The 14522-nt window shown below is 44.6% G+C and overlaps 1 protein-coding gene across 8 annotated transcripts in view; it reads right to left on the reverse strand.

The window, feature by feature from the left end:
• Nucleotides 1-14522, reverse strand: part of arvcfb (ARVCF delta catenin family member b) — a 288700-nt gene that overhangs the window by 232948 nt on the left and 41230 nt on the right. For all 8 annotated transcript variants that reach the window (XM_079516206.1, XM_079516202.1, XM_079516207.1 and 5 more), the window contains exon 3: nt 4313-4395. The gene's annotated coding sequence lies outside the window, so the exon portion shown is untranslated. The remainder of the gene's footprint in view (nt 1-4312; nt 4396-14522) is intronic.

Here is a 14522-nt window from a genome sequence, read left to right on the forward strand (position 1 = left end):
CAGGGAATGTTCCCTTTTTAATCAATGAAGGGTGGCTCCACTGCCCGCGTTGACGGAGACGCGACGCGTGCATTAAAATTGAACCGGTGCGTTTTTTGACGCGACGCGACGGAGACGCAACGCGTCCGGTGGAGCCCTGGCGTAACGAGCAAGCTATACACTGTCATCTTAGCTGCCTGCCAGCAAGCTCACAGAGACATTGGGAAGCATTTTTGGTCATATGACAAAAAATATGGATAGTCGTACAGGTAGGCCTACTCACAATTACCATGTTTTGGGGGCTTGAGAACTCATGGCTCATTTTGGTGGTGAGCTCGCAGATCAGCTGTTTTCGCGGAGCACGTCACAGCAACTTGACGCTCTGTGTGTGTGTGTGTTTCCGTGCGTGCGTGCGTGCGCGCGTGCGTGCGTGTGTGTGTGTTGGGAGAGACGAGAGAGATTGATAAAGAGAGGGCGCTGCGCTCTCTTCCGCGCTGCGTTCTAATCATGTTCAAGATGGATATCTCGTGTTGAATTGCAGCCTGGTTAAAAGCACTGGGAGAAATTAATTAATTAGAAACAAATGATTCGGATCTTCGCTCGGAAATTCCTGCCGAAGTTCGAGTCCTAAAAACAGGGCTAGGGTACAGCCTTAGTGTGTGTGTGTGTGTGTGTGTGTGTGTGACTGTGTGACTGTGTGTGTGTGTGTGTGTGTGTGTGTGAGTGCTGCGTGTGAGCAAACATTGATCTGTTTCCTACCAGTCCAGTTAATAGCATTTACTGAGGATCTGACATATGAGTACACCCTCAGTAGCAGCCGATGAATCCAAACAGCTCGTTTTATTCTCAGTGCAGTACCACTGCACCCGTCGCCTTTTTGCCAAAAACAGTAACAGCTATTTTGTATGGTAATAACTAACCAGTAAGACGCCTGAGGTCGCGTGACAGCAGACTGCTGGGCGAGCGCTGGCTCTTTGGAATGGGGGGTCAGATCAACATATCCGCCTGGGTGACAGCAGACTGCTGGGCGAGCGCTGGCTCTTTGGAATGGGGGGTCAGATCAACATATCCGCCTGGGTGACAGCAGACTGCTGGGCGAGCGCTGGCTCTTTGGAATGGGGGGTCAGATCAACATATCCGCTTGGGTGACAGCAGACTGCTGGGCAAGCAGGGATGTCGCGTTCTCCATCCCTGATGATGTCACGTGATGTCACGTGCCCAACCAACACACTGACGGGAAATGCACGATTCCATAGTTAACTGCGGTCGCAATCAATTCCCCTCCATTGATGGAAGCAGTTGATAGTCTTATGCCTTATGAGTCAAAGGTAGTAGGGGCCTAGCTGTCACACAATGTTTGGAGTTGTCACTAATGGTTCTGAAGAACACAACATGATGGTGTGTTCTGGTGATACAGTGGTGTGAAGGAGTAATAATAGAAGGAGACACGATCATGTTATCAGCCTTTCCTCCCTGGAAGCAAAAAGCACAAGTATTTCTGTACTCATGAGTGTTGATAGACCAAGCTCCTCACTGATCAATCAACAGCTCTGTCTCATTTGCACAGCCACACACAACACACGGGCGACACATGTTTTGCCACCACACACACACACACACACACACACACACACACACACACACACACACACACACACACACACACACACACACACACACACACACACACACACACACACACACACACACACACACACACACACACACACACACACACACACACACACGCACACACGCACACACACACACACAAAATGTTTAGGAGTAATATAAACGTTTATATTACTCCTAAACATTTTGCCAAACATCACACACACTCCTATCCTCCTGGTGGAGACCTGTGGGCACTTTTTCTAGTTAATTGATTCGTTTGGGCTTTGTTGTTGTCTGACTGACGGAGCTGTAGAGTAGACTCATTGGAGTGCTGCTGTGCAGGCGTGCAGCAGCCTATTAAGTACTTGTGAAACGTGCCCAGTGAGAAACGTTCCGTGGTTAAAACAAGGTGCGATTAAATGTATTAATGTTTTTAACGGCATATTTGTGTGTGTGTGTGTGTGTGTGTGTGTGTGTGTGTGTGTGTGTGTGTGTGACGCGGCTTGGCCTGTTGTAGCGCCACCATGAGGCTGATTTGAAAACTGTCAAGTGCCATTACTTCCTCAGCCTAGTGGGAATATGCATGCACAGTTTCACCGCAATCGAACGGGTACAAAGCGGGCTACTCCTGAAAAGTTTAGAAGCCAATCGTAGCCAATGAGGGTGGATTATGAGAAATCATAATCCACCCTAAATACTCATCTTGATCACATGACTATGGAGAGCATGTCTACCGATTTGCGTGAAATTTGGCGAAAATCTGAAGGAGTAATATTAGAAAATGTGTTTTACATATGCCGGCCTCCTGGTGGCGCTATAAAGAGCAGATGCCAAAAATTCCAGGCAAAGGTTTTTCCTTGGCCTCTAGGGAGTTGGCATACAAAGTTATCCACAGATCCGTGCAGTTAGAGGTAAAAACACTTTTCGGCCAGTTATAGTGCCACCATGAGGCTGAGTTGAAAATGTTCACATTACATTTCTTCCTCGGCCTAGTGGGAATGTGCGTGCAAAGTTTCATGGGAATCACACAATGTGTTCATGATTTGCAGCATTTTGTTTGAAACTGAGCACTTTGGCTAAAAGCCAATCAGGATGGAGTCTGAGAAATCTGAAAGACCCGTTTCGTTGAATGGCTCTAGAGAGACTGTGTACCAATTTGCGTGATGTTTGGACAAAATCTGTAGGTGTACTGTCCAAAAACTTGTTTTTCACAAAGCGGCCTCCTGGTGGCGCTATAACAGGCCCTTCTGGAAATTTTGGGGCAGAGGTTCATCGTTGGCATCCAGGGAGTGTGTGTGCAAAATTTTGCATCGACCGGGTTAACGGTGACGGAGATTAGCTTTTCACAGACGGACGGACACACGGACGGACGGACGGAGTGCAAAACATACTCTCTCCCCATGCCTTCGGCCTGGAGACAATGAAGAAGGATGGACGCGTGGATAACAGCATGGTTGTGTGAAATATCGGAGGGAAAGGTTCCATAATAAATATGACCAACGTTAGTTTCCATGCTAGCTGCTTCAGCTTAACATGTCTCACAGAGGACACCGGAGGGAGGCTCGCGGTGATTTCACCACAGCACGAAGCTGTCAAGCTGTCCTCGATGCAAAGCAGCAAGCGTGGAAGTCCGTGGTCAGACAATGGTCTGCCCCAACCCCATGTGAAATGCACTCCCCAGCTAGTTCATTGCACAGGTTTTGATTTTATTCCTTTATCTTACTGTTTTCCCCCCTAATAAAGTTGTTTATTTGTTTTCTCATGCCCCCCATGTAAAGCACATTTGAGTATTCATATAGACACTGAAGACACTTCATATAGGCACGAAGGGAGTCTACCAAGCCTGGAACGGCTGGTCCGGTGCTTCACAGGGACAAGAACATAAGTTGCAGAAGGAGGAGAGGACACTGGAGCAGCACGGACATTTTGAGCCAACCAAAACGCCAACCAAAAACGTAACCAACGTCTCCAGTCTCCACCTACTACGCAAGCTCAACTCCTTTAGAGTGAGCAAGCATATTATGGAAACAGTCTATAAAAACCTGATAGAGGGAATCTTTAACATGGCAATGTGGTATGGCAATCTAAATGTAAAAGGAAGAAGCAAGCTGCAGCGAATAGTAAACCTAGCCTCAAAAATCATTGGGAAGAGACAGCAACAATTAGGCTGTATCTACAAGGAGGTACTTCGTAAAAAAGCTGTCAAGATAGCAAACGACCCCTCTCATCCACTCTGCAGGGAGTTCGAACTACTTCCCTCTGGTAGACGGTACAAAGTACCAAAAGCTAACCTTAACATTTTTTTTAATTCCTTCATACCAAATGCCATTAAGGCACTTTAGGACTAGTAGCATGCCAAAGTTTGTGCTATTGCCATTGAGAATGCATTGGGCGTTTAAGTTAAATAACTCAGAAACTACAAATCATTTCAAAGTAAAAATACTGGGGGGTCATATTTTGACAGCAGAAACTGCAATGGTACAATTATTTTTTCAGTGGGTAGATCTTAGTATTCTTAGTAGAATTAAGCTAAACTAAGCACATTTTCAATGGCCATTGACCCTGTGAGTTTGCCATGTCAAATGCATAGCCTAATCGAATTCCATGCTAAAAGCTAGAAGCCTGACAGCTGTGTAGTCAGGTGCTCCAGCAGCTGTGACATAATGCCATTGGTTCCAGTAAGTCAGTAAAAACACACATGAAAACAGTACTAACTCACCTTTGGCTGAAGAGAAAGACCCATAAAACTGTCAGGACCGGTTAACATTTATCAGATGAGAGCCTGATGCTGCACCTCTACACCTGCAATAGAAAAAGAGGGAGCCTTTAATTGGATTGGATTTAAGATGGATTTAATTAATGTGAAGCATGGAAGCTGGATTGTGCCCAAATACGGACATGCGTAACGTCACAGCACTGATGTTGTGCAAAACGGCATGGTTATAATGTAATGGTTGACGTCAGTGCAAATCGCTCAACCGTTTCTCTTGTGTATGACATCTGACCAGAGCTCAAACAGCATGAGTGACACAGACAGAGATACAGATAGACAGAGACAGCGAGCGGAGGGAGAGAGAGAGGGGTTGTGCGTGACGTCAGACCTGAGCTCGATCGGCAAGAGAGAGACAGACAGACAGAGAGGGACACACAGTGGGAGGTAGAGGGCAGGGAGGTTGGGAGAGGGCAGGGAGGCACAGAGAGAGAGGGGAAGGGGGAAAGTGAGAGGGAGGGCGGAGAGGGACAACAGAAAAAAGTGTGTTGCACAAAAATAACTATGGGGGGAAAAACGCCCAGAAGTACTCAACCACAAACAAAACCACAGTAAAGGCTGAAGTCGCACAATAACACAGAACCTTTAAAAACATAAAAGACACAGTTATATGCTGTGTTGCACCATCAAAGACTTTAAATACACAGAACAACCAATCAAAACAATACTCAGGTGTGGTGGTTAACAAGGGGGTGTGGTGGGTATAACTACTAGGAGGCAAGGAAAATAATGTCCAAAATGACCACTGGAGAGAACCCAAAAGTCCCCCAAATTATTACAAAGACCTCAAACCCTGACATGGAGAGAGGATGAGAAGAAGTGAGAGAGAGAGAGAGAAAGAGAGAGAGAGAGAGAGAGAGAGAGAGAGAGAGAGAGAGAGATTATTTCACCTACAGTATGCAATAACCCGGCCAATGCTGCATGGGTACCAAAATGCTAAATTCTTACCTTTATGTAGGCAGGTAGTATAGAAATCACAATTGAACAATAGGTAAAATATTTTCATGTTATTCCGTAACACACAAGTGTCCTACTCGTGCACACACAAATAGGACATTATATTTTGTACAGATATAGCTGTTTATGGGTCAAACGCTTCTTTCTCTGAACATTGTAGATGCAACTCGTCTCCTCTGGCAATAGTGGAGCCAACATGGAGAAATTAGGTGAAGTAGGCCCTACCCGATGAAATATGTCCTGTAAAAGGCTGTGCTGAGTATGGGTAGTATTATGTTAACATGCACATGCACAGCACAGCTGACATGTCAGCGTAGCGTGTGGAGACTGGAGACTCCTACACTGCTGTTTTACGGAATGAGAATGAGACAAGATGCCAGCTGTGATGGGACAGGGATTCCAGTGAAGTCTCTCTCTCTCTCTCTATACAGTACGCACGCACGCACGCACGCACGCACGCACGCACGCGCGCACACCTCTGTTTCTCCCTTCATTCTTTCTATCTCTTTCTATCTCCCAACTCCCCATATTTCCTTTCCACCATCCCTCTCCTCTTCCCCTTTTTTTCCACACACATTCTCTCTCTCGCTACCTTCCTGTCTGTGTGGACTCGGCCCTCCATGTTCCTCCCTGGCTCACTCGTCTACGCTGCTTGTGTGGGCTGGGCTTGGCCACATGAGCACGCACGCACGCACTAGAGCTGCCAACGAATATTCCATATTCGAACGAATTTTCGAATCAAAAAAATAAATGAATAACTGAATATATAAAATGAAGGTTCGAATAAAAATAAAAAATAAATGCTGTGCAAGTTTTCGCGAGACGGTGCCGTGGGTAAGCGTTGTGAGCTTGTAGATTAGTTATATTTGCCACGCGACACGCCGACACCGGCATACATTGAAGAATAAATCAGCTGCCTCGCACTCTTCCTAAACGCAGACTACGCAGGCTGCGTAGGTTCCCCGATTCACAAAAGGCCCCCGCCCGCACTGCGCAAAGTCGGCAAAGAGCGCACTACGTTATTTGCGTACGGACGGTGCGCAAATAACGGTGAGCACAGGGCGGGCGGGGCCTTTTACGTTATTTGCACAGTGAGTGTACGCTGCTCAGAAGGGTGAAATCTTCCGTCAACAGCGTACCTAGTGATCAGAATCAGAGACAGGCCTGGCCTACACCGAAACTTATTTTGCTTCGGTGTTGTTTCGGACGGACGGGAGAGTATATTTTTAGACAACAACACACAGATCTATCACTCATCAATCTTCAATCATGAAGCGACTTTATCCTTCAGGAAATTATAAAAAGATAAATAAAATGCGTAAGGATGAACTGCGGCGCCGGTCCGGCAGCAGCAGCAATGCAGTGTTCTGTTCTGTGAATTAATACTGCCTCCGTGCCGTGAAGTTTTACGGGAGAAGGGAGAATGCATGCGTTGTGTTCCAACTCGGTTTTCAGCAGCGCCAATGTGCGGAGAGAGAGAGTTGCGCCAGCAATGCGATCTTAAATGTTATGTCTCAGGTTGTATTGGTGTAAATATAATTATTAAAAAATCCGAATGGCCCCGAATCGGAATCGAAATCCGAATGGGTCGAATTGCTCGAATCCACATGGGTTTTTAAAACGAATATCCGAATGTAATTTTTGGACAATTCCGGCAGCACTAGCACGCAGTGCCCATAGCCGAGGTGGGGTTGGCGAAAGGGCCTTTCTGTGTGGAGTTTGCATGTTCTCCCCGAGTCCCCTAGGGTAGGTATAGCCACACAAAAAACATGCAGTAATCCCGGTCTCTAAACTGCCTCCCCCTGGCCAGCCAGGGCGCCTGATGGAGGGGAATGGTTGGAATAACGTGTTCCTTACATGGGTTACGTCCAACTGGGGAAACTTCCCCCTGTCAGGTGAAAAGAAGCGGCTTGGACTCCTCATGCATTGAAGGAAGCATGAGGTCAGTCCGTTGCTCTCCCCAGGTTGGCAGTGGGAGTGTAGAGTCCAGGATTACATTAGATAATTAACACTGGGTGAAAAAATGGGTTACAAAATTGTGGGATAAAAATTTGATAAAAAAAAAAGCCCAACCCACAACTAGCAATATTTAGGAGCAGAAAAACAAGACCAAAGTCGCTTATAATAAGCGGACATGGCAACACTGCATACAGGAGGTCACATGCGCTCAGAGATCATCCAGGGACACCCCAGATATCACATCTGCTTGACTTTCATCTAATTAAATCTCGGCTCCTGCTTCAGAGGGAAATTAAACAAATGAAAGAGTCATATTTTCCCCTCTATTTCTCTTTTTATTCTATCCATCATCTCTAAATCTTTTAATTCCCTTCTTTGGTGACAGATAAAATATTTTTTTTTCTGTGCTGCACTAGTGAAAGCAATGCATGCACTGGAACTCATTTGCAGCAACTAGCACAAAAAAAGCCAGCCTTGTTTAAAAATGTGATGACATTTACAATTCCGGTGAGGCCCGTAAAGGCAAACTGAGAATCGCGTTGTGGTAAAGTTAGCCTCATTCCCTGGTACATCTCATACTAACGGATGTTTCATGCAACACCTTACTTCTCTTTTTGTAACAAATGGCAGAGATTATAAAGCAATGAAAACAACACAAAACTATTCTACAGAACAAGCAAACACAGGCGCAAACTTTCTTATCAAGAGCCCTGAGGGGCATCTTAGCTGAAACAGCAGCATTTTCCTTGCTCATTCCAGCCACCTGCATGTCCCATCTCACCACATCCATAAACTTCCTCTTTGGCCTTCTGCTTTTCTTCTTGCATGGTGTCATGAGTAAAAAACATGATCTCTCTGTATTCTTATTTGTTTCTCACACAAACTAACATTGCTGATGCATGCACATTCATAAACAGACGCTCATACTCATATAGGCTACTGCTACTGCTACTGCACACACACACACACACCCCCACACACACACACACACACACACACACACACACACACACACACACACACACACACACACACACACACACACACACACACACACACACACACACACACACACACACACACACACACACACACACACACACACACACACACACACACACACACCTGTACACAACCAGGTAGCTTCCCTATAAACAGAATGGCGCGTGGGCAGGGAAAAGCAGAAAAGGAAATGTAAAGGATTTTAGGGGTGGCATTTTGCTGGTGGGGCTATAACAGATTAAAAAGCAATTTGCTCGTCATGTCTGGTCCCTGCACTTCTAAATGAGAAGCGTCTAGGTGAAGATGGAGAACAGATGAGCGCCCGAGGAGCCTGTCTGTCCCATCTGTCCCATCCCCATCTGTCTGTGTTAGGCCTCAACCCCAACCTCATCCCTAGTAGAGCCTACTCCCCAAAGCCACAGGTTTTCAAAGCGGAAGCGGCCAGGGGGCGCCAGTGGGGCCAATTGGAAACGAGAGGAAAATTAAAAGGAATTATTAAATCAAAACGATTCATTAAATATCTATGAAGGATAAGACACACAGGTGGAAGCAGTCAGTGAACAGCATGGTCCAGGATGAGACAGGTATTCCATCCATTACTTCTTTACCAATCTGAGAATCCCACTGGCAAAAACAGCGACTGAACTTCCTGACAGAATGGTCAGCTGTCTACTGCACATGTATGGAACTTTAGTCCATGCTACTTGAAAGCAAGCAGTTATAAAGGGTGTATACATGTTTTTTGGGGTGGTGCTCCTCATGCTATGTATATTCTACTGTCTGGAGTATACCTGTATGTCTTGAGGTCCTGTTGACCTCACACAGTTGACCATAATGTAGTTTGACGCTGTATGTTTCTCTCTGCGTGAACGGTGAATGTCACCAAGATACATTCCTGTATGTTTATTGTACTGAAATAAAGTTAAATTGCACTCAAATCTAAAGGTGCAGTAGCCCTGCACTACTGTACATTGCTATTCACCACTTTATCAGAAACTCAACAAACAAGAACATGAAGTTGGGAGCGGTCTACAAAATCGGATCTAAGTGCACAACACATCATTTCTCCCATGCTGCATTCATTTCTTTAATTTATTCATACATTGAACAACAGTAATCTCATCAGTATGCCAGAGAATAAAATTCACTTATTCACAATATTTCTTCCACACATACAGCAAGCAAAACCCTGCAAGCAATTATCTGGTCATCTACATTGAGAATTGGTGGAGGTGGCGAGGGCTCAGAGTCATGTCAGTCTTCACGGAGAAAATGGGGGAGTAATGAATGCAGAGCTAAAATGCACCCTGGCTGCAGAGTTAAGTTGGCAGTGTCACATTCACACAACCATAAATCAAATCTACGTGCTTTGCTGATATTACAGACAGCATTTTGGAGAGCAAGCATACAGCTCTCGCTCAGCAAACCTTCTCTAAATAAATAGTCCATAGGCCTAACAAACACGCTGCCTTGAAATGGTAGTTGATTGACCGTTTTAATCTTTATTTATCTAGGGAAGGATTGATTGTACATGGGTCTTCTTCAGCATTGTTTGGCCTCATTCACACAATCAAAAGCGCAGCTTGGAGCTCGCCGTTCTATTATATCCTGTCCTATACTACACCACAGGTAACAGGTTTCAAAAGTTGGGGCCGTGGCGTGGCCCCCAAGGGGGAATAGTAGCAACTGGAAAGGAGAGCCAAAAGAAAAAGGAAATCCTACTGATATATATAAAATGTTTTATTTCAATTCAGATTTAATTCATAAGATTATTGTGCCAGTTTAACCACTTTCAACATGACGTGCCTTTGGCATGTCATTATTTCACATTGTGTGTGTGTGTGTGTGTGTGTGTGTGTGTGTGTGTGTGTGTGTGTGTGTGTGTGTGTGTGTGTGTGTGTGCATGTGTGCATGCGAGTGCGTGTGTGCGTGTACAGTCCACGCACATACACATTGCAAGAGTCTTAAGGATTTACTGGATAACAATCAGGAAGAAACCCAACCATAAAGCCCCTTGGGGATAAAGCCATTAGCACTTCCTTCCGTTCTAACATCTCTGCTACAATGCTTGATCTCGTAGACATTGACACCCCTCCCCCATCCCGTTCCACCCACCATTAACTCAACTAATGTTTCAGTCTCACTTTATATGTACTTTGCAATGCAACATGCAACATGTTGTATGGCTGCAATTCGAAACTGGCCCCCGTAAAATCTGAATCCCCCCCCCCTTTTTCCCTCACTGTATATGTTTCTTTTCCCTTTTTACCTCCATTATGATGAATTCCTGTTCTGTTCTTTGTCTATATAGAAGTGTCTATTTGTACGTCTCTAAATGTTTTGATGAATTGAACATGGTGGACCCTCTTGTAAACAAGTGTAATGCTTAATTGGGTCGTCCACTCACAGTTAACAGCCTTTGTATTGAGTTTGTGCTTGAAATGTACTGTAATTCTGCAAACTGTTAATAAATATTTCAATCAAAATCAATCAAAAATATCCTCACTCATTTGTGCACCCTACTTAGGGTGCACTTCATTTTTACATACTATGACAATACATGTTTAACACTCTTATCGCCCATCGTCATTTAGAACCATTAAATCAGTACGCCCAGTGATTTGCAGCTTCAGAGCCCATTTCAAGGTGACCATCATGGTTGTGCGATAGCATAGCATGTAGCCAAAAGACCCCCGAGAGGATCGACAACCACCGGAGGTATGATTACTTCTAACGTGACAAGCGACGGGACCGTGATGGGCCGTCAAAAACACAATATTTTGTTAAAATTGGAATCATTGATTTAGATTAAATGTTATTCACGTTTTAAGATTTTTAATCCAATCCATTAAAATGGAGCTGGACCACTTTGGATGACGGACTAGCCAGAAATGACATGGAATGTTGCCCAAGACTGTAGAGCTGTGCGCTCTGTTATCAAGTAAGTAATGTTCCGTCTCTTGATTAATCTCCGCCAATGCGTCGGGCGTGAATTGTCATTCATGTGTTGTTGTACTATGCTAGTAACTGCTGTTTTGGTGTCTGCACGTCATTGTTTACATTCAGTTGTTCTGCAACATGTTCACACACCCTCAACACTAATCAACACTGTCTAATGTGGTTTGACAAGAAAATATGTTCACTTTCCCTTTATTCTCCTCATGTCATGTTCTCCTCCTCTTCTCCTATTGAGCTTGGTGAATGAGAATGTCTCGCATTTTATCACTAACTGTTCTAGCAATAACCTTAGTTACATCAATATATTAGGGGCACGGTGGCGCAGATAATAGCGCTATCACCTCATAGCTAGAAGGTTCTGGGTTCGATTCCCACTGGGGACACTGTGGGCGCTGGGGGCGTGTTCTCTCCTCCGCATCATCAGTGCCCATACCCGAGGTGGGATTGACAAATGGGCCTTTCTGTATGTTGCATGCTCTCCCTGTGTCCCCTAGGGTAGGTACCCTCACAAAAAACATGCAGTAATCCTGGTCTCTATACTGCCTCCCCCTGGCCAGCCGAGGCACCTGATGGAGGGGAAAGAAACTGGTTGGAATAACGTGTTCCTTCCACGCGTTACGTCCAACCTCCCCCTGTCAGGTGAAAAGAAGCAGCTTGGACTGAAGTGGCTTGCATTGAAGGTAGCATGAGGTCAGTCCGTTGCTTTTCCCAGGTTGGCAGAGGGAGTGTAGAGCCCAGGATTACATTAAACAATTGACATTGGGTGAAAAAATGTTGTTACAAAAATTGTGGGATACATTTTTAAAGAACAATTATGAGCTGGAATAATTCAACTGAGACACACTGTAAATTACAATCAGAAATATAGCTGCAAGCAGCATTAAGACGGGACCAAGAAATAAGCCCCTTTAGGCTGCTCAACAGTGCCACTTTAGGTTATTGCAGCTGTTCGTACCCCAAACAGACAAACAGACAGACAGACATGAGTTATGCCTGTTCAAAGTGCCTGTTGTCGCTGCTTGCATTTTGTACAAATTGTCACGTACAGACTTTCTCTTCTACTGGGATTTCAGATAATGGTCCATAGATTGTGTGCAGAACATTTCACGCAAATTGCTCAGAAATCCCGGCAGAATCCCCCCATTTTAAGCATTTTTCAAACTGCTCAAAATGGCGGAAAATCGGAGGGCAGAGCTTACTGGTCAAAGTGACAGATGTTTTCCGCATGAGTAAAGGCACATGTGTAAACAAGATCCATGGCTTTTGGCCAAACGAGGCACGAGTTATGCCTGTTCAAAGTTTTCATTTTTAAACGATTGCTATAGCACCTCCCTTTGGCCAATTGGAGTAAGACTGGTTTCAGTGCTATTTGGCATGATCCTTTGCTGTATGCTGTACTGTAAAGTTTCATAAATGTGACTGCATGCATACAGGGCAGAAGAAGAATTTTCATAAAACTGTAATGTTCATTGGCTCATAAAAGTCATTTTTCCACTTAAAAATGTACTCCTGATTTTTTTGTCCGTATAGGTCACGTGTAGAAATGTTCGTGCATTTTGATCAAATTCTCGCGGGAGAAGATAGACTTTAACTGTTTTTCATATAATTCAAAATGGTGGGTGATCTAAAGGTCAGAGGTCAAAGGTCAGAACACGAAGGTTGTTTGGCATGAGGAGACGCATGTATCGAAGTTGTATTGCTGACGGTCAAACGGTTCAAGAGCTATGCCTGTTCAAAGTTTACATTTTCAATTGAGTGCTATAACGGTGAGGACGCGAAGCCCACGACCATTGGCCAATTGAGGCTCAATTGGCCAATGGTCGTGGGCTTCGCGTCCTCACCGTTTAGCATAGCCCTCTATACCATATTGCCAAGTTTTACGAAAACCGACTGCACAGTTCAGCCAGAACTGCTATTTTTGCCGGAAGAAGGAGAAGAAGAAAAAGCATACAATAAGGGACAAAGAAATCGCATCGGGCTTGGTCCCTTAATCACTTCTCAAAGGTGCAGGTGTCTTTGACTTTTAGAGCCAGGGTAAAGAAGTGAATTTCACTCAACCTATTGGTGAGTGAAATACAGTGACATCAATGTTGTGTTATTGCCTTCGAATCAATCTTGAGATTAAAAAGACATATTCACTCATCTGTCAGCAGCGGCAACGCACACATACGTCTTTTAATAGGAGAAGTCTGTCAGTGCTCTCACCGGTAATCCTCCTAACTGTGATTTAAATGATTCACAGTTTAGGCATTTAGGCCTATTTAACATTGTACAAGTAGCTACAAGTGATTTAGAAATTACCCATTGATTTGCAAAAGGACACCTAAACAGAACATGTGGTAGAATGCATTTCAAATAACAAAATTCCCATAATTGTCAAAGAAGGCCATTCTCCATTTCATATGAAGTTTAACTTTTTTAAGTTTACAGACACCAACTTTGTACAAAAATGGTTCTAATGACCTATTTCAGACTGTGAGGGAGCCTCAATAAAGCCTCCTTCCATACTTCCAGTAAGTGGGAAATGGTTGCTGCCAGAGAGAAGCACGACCAGACACTTCCACTCACTCAATACAGTAATAAGGTACATTCCATTTTAATGGCTTATGGATTAGGCACAACTCAGCCGCACGCACGCACGCACGCACACACGTGCACACACACGTGCACACACACACACACACACACACACACACACACACACACACACACACACACACACACACACACACACACACACACACACACACACACACACACACACACACACACACACACACACACACACACAAAATGGTCTTTCTCTCCAGTGCAATCAGTCAAAAACAATGGTCACAAAGTCTGCTTGTTTGCTGGTGACAAAAGACGGAAAGAATTAGTGAAATAGAAATGGTGATTTGATGCCGTTATGAAAAGATGGAGAGCGGGCGTTTTGCAAGTGTGAAAAGCCATTCAGATGGACTTAATGTGCTATGAAATTACGCAGTCCTCAAACACCATCTATAACACTGTTTCCATGACAAATTTTTACTACAAAATACTACTAAAAGGTACATAACAAAACAAGACTGGAGTCTAAAAAAAACGTCTAGCAGCCTCAGCCCCTGTGCTCTCTAGGTCGTCCTCAGATGAGCCTTCCATCGTTGCTTCCAGTCATCCCGGTTCTCCATACATCCGGCCAGCTCATTGGTGCTTTGTGCTCCTGCATCCTTATTGAGTACATCCACATATGTTAGTATGGGACGTCCTCGTGACCGGTGCCCATGTGTTGGTTCCCACAGCA

Source organism: Electrona antarctica, assembly GCF_951216825.1.
Source record: "Electrona antarctica genome assembly, chromosome: 12".
Lineage (NCBI taxonomy): Eukaryota > Metazoa > Chordata > Actinopteri > Myctophiformes > Myctophidae > Electrona > Electrona antarctica.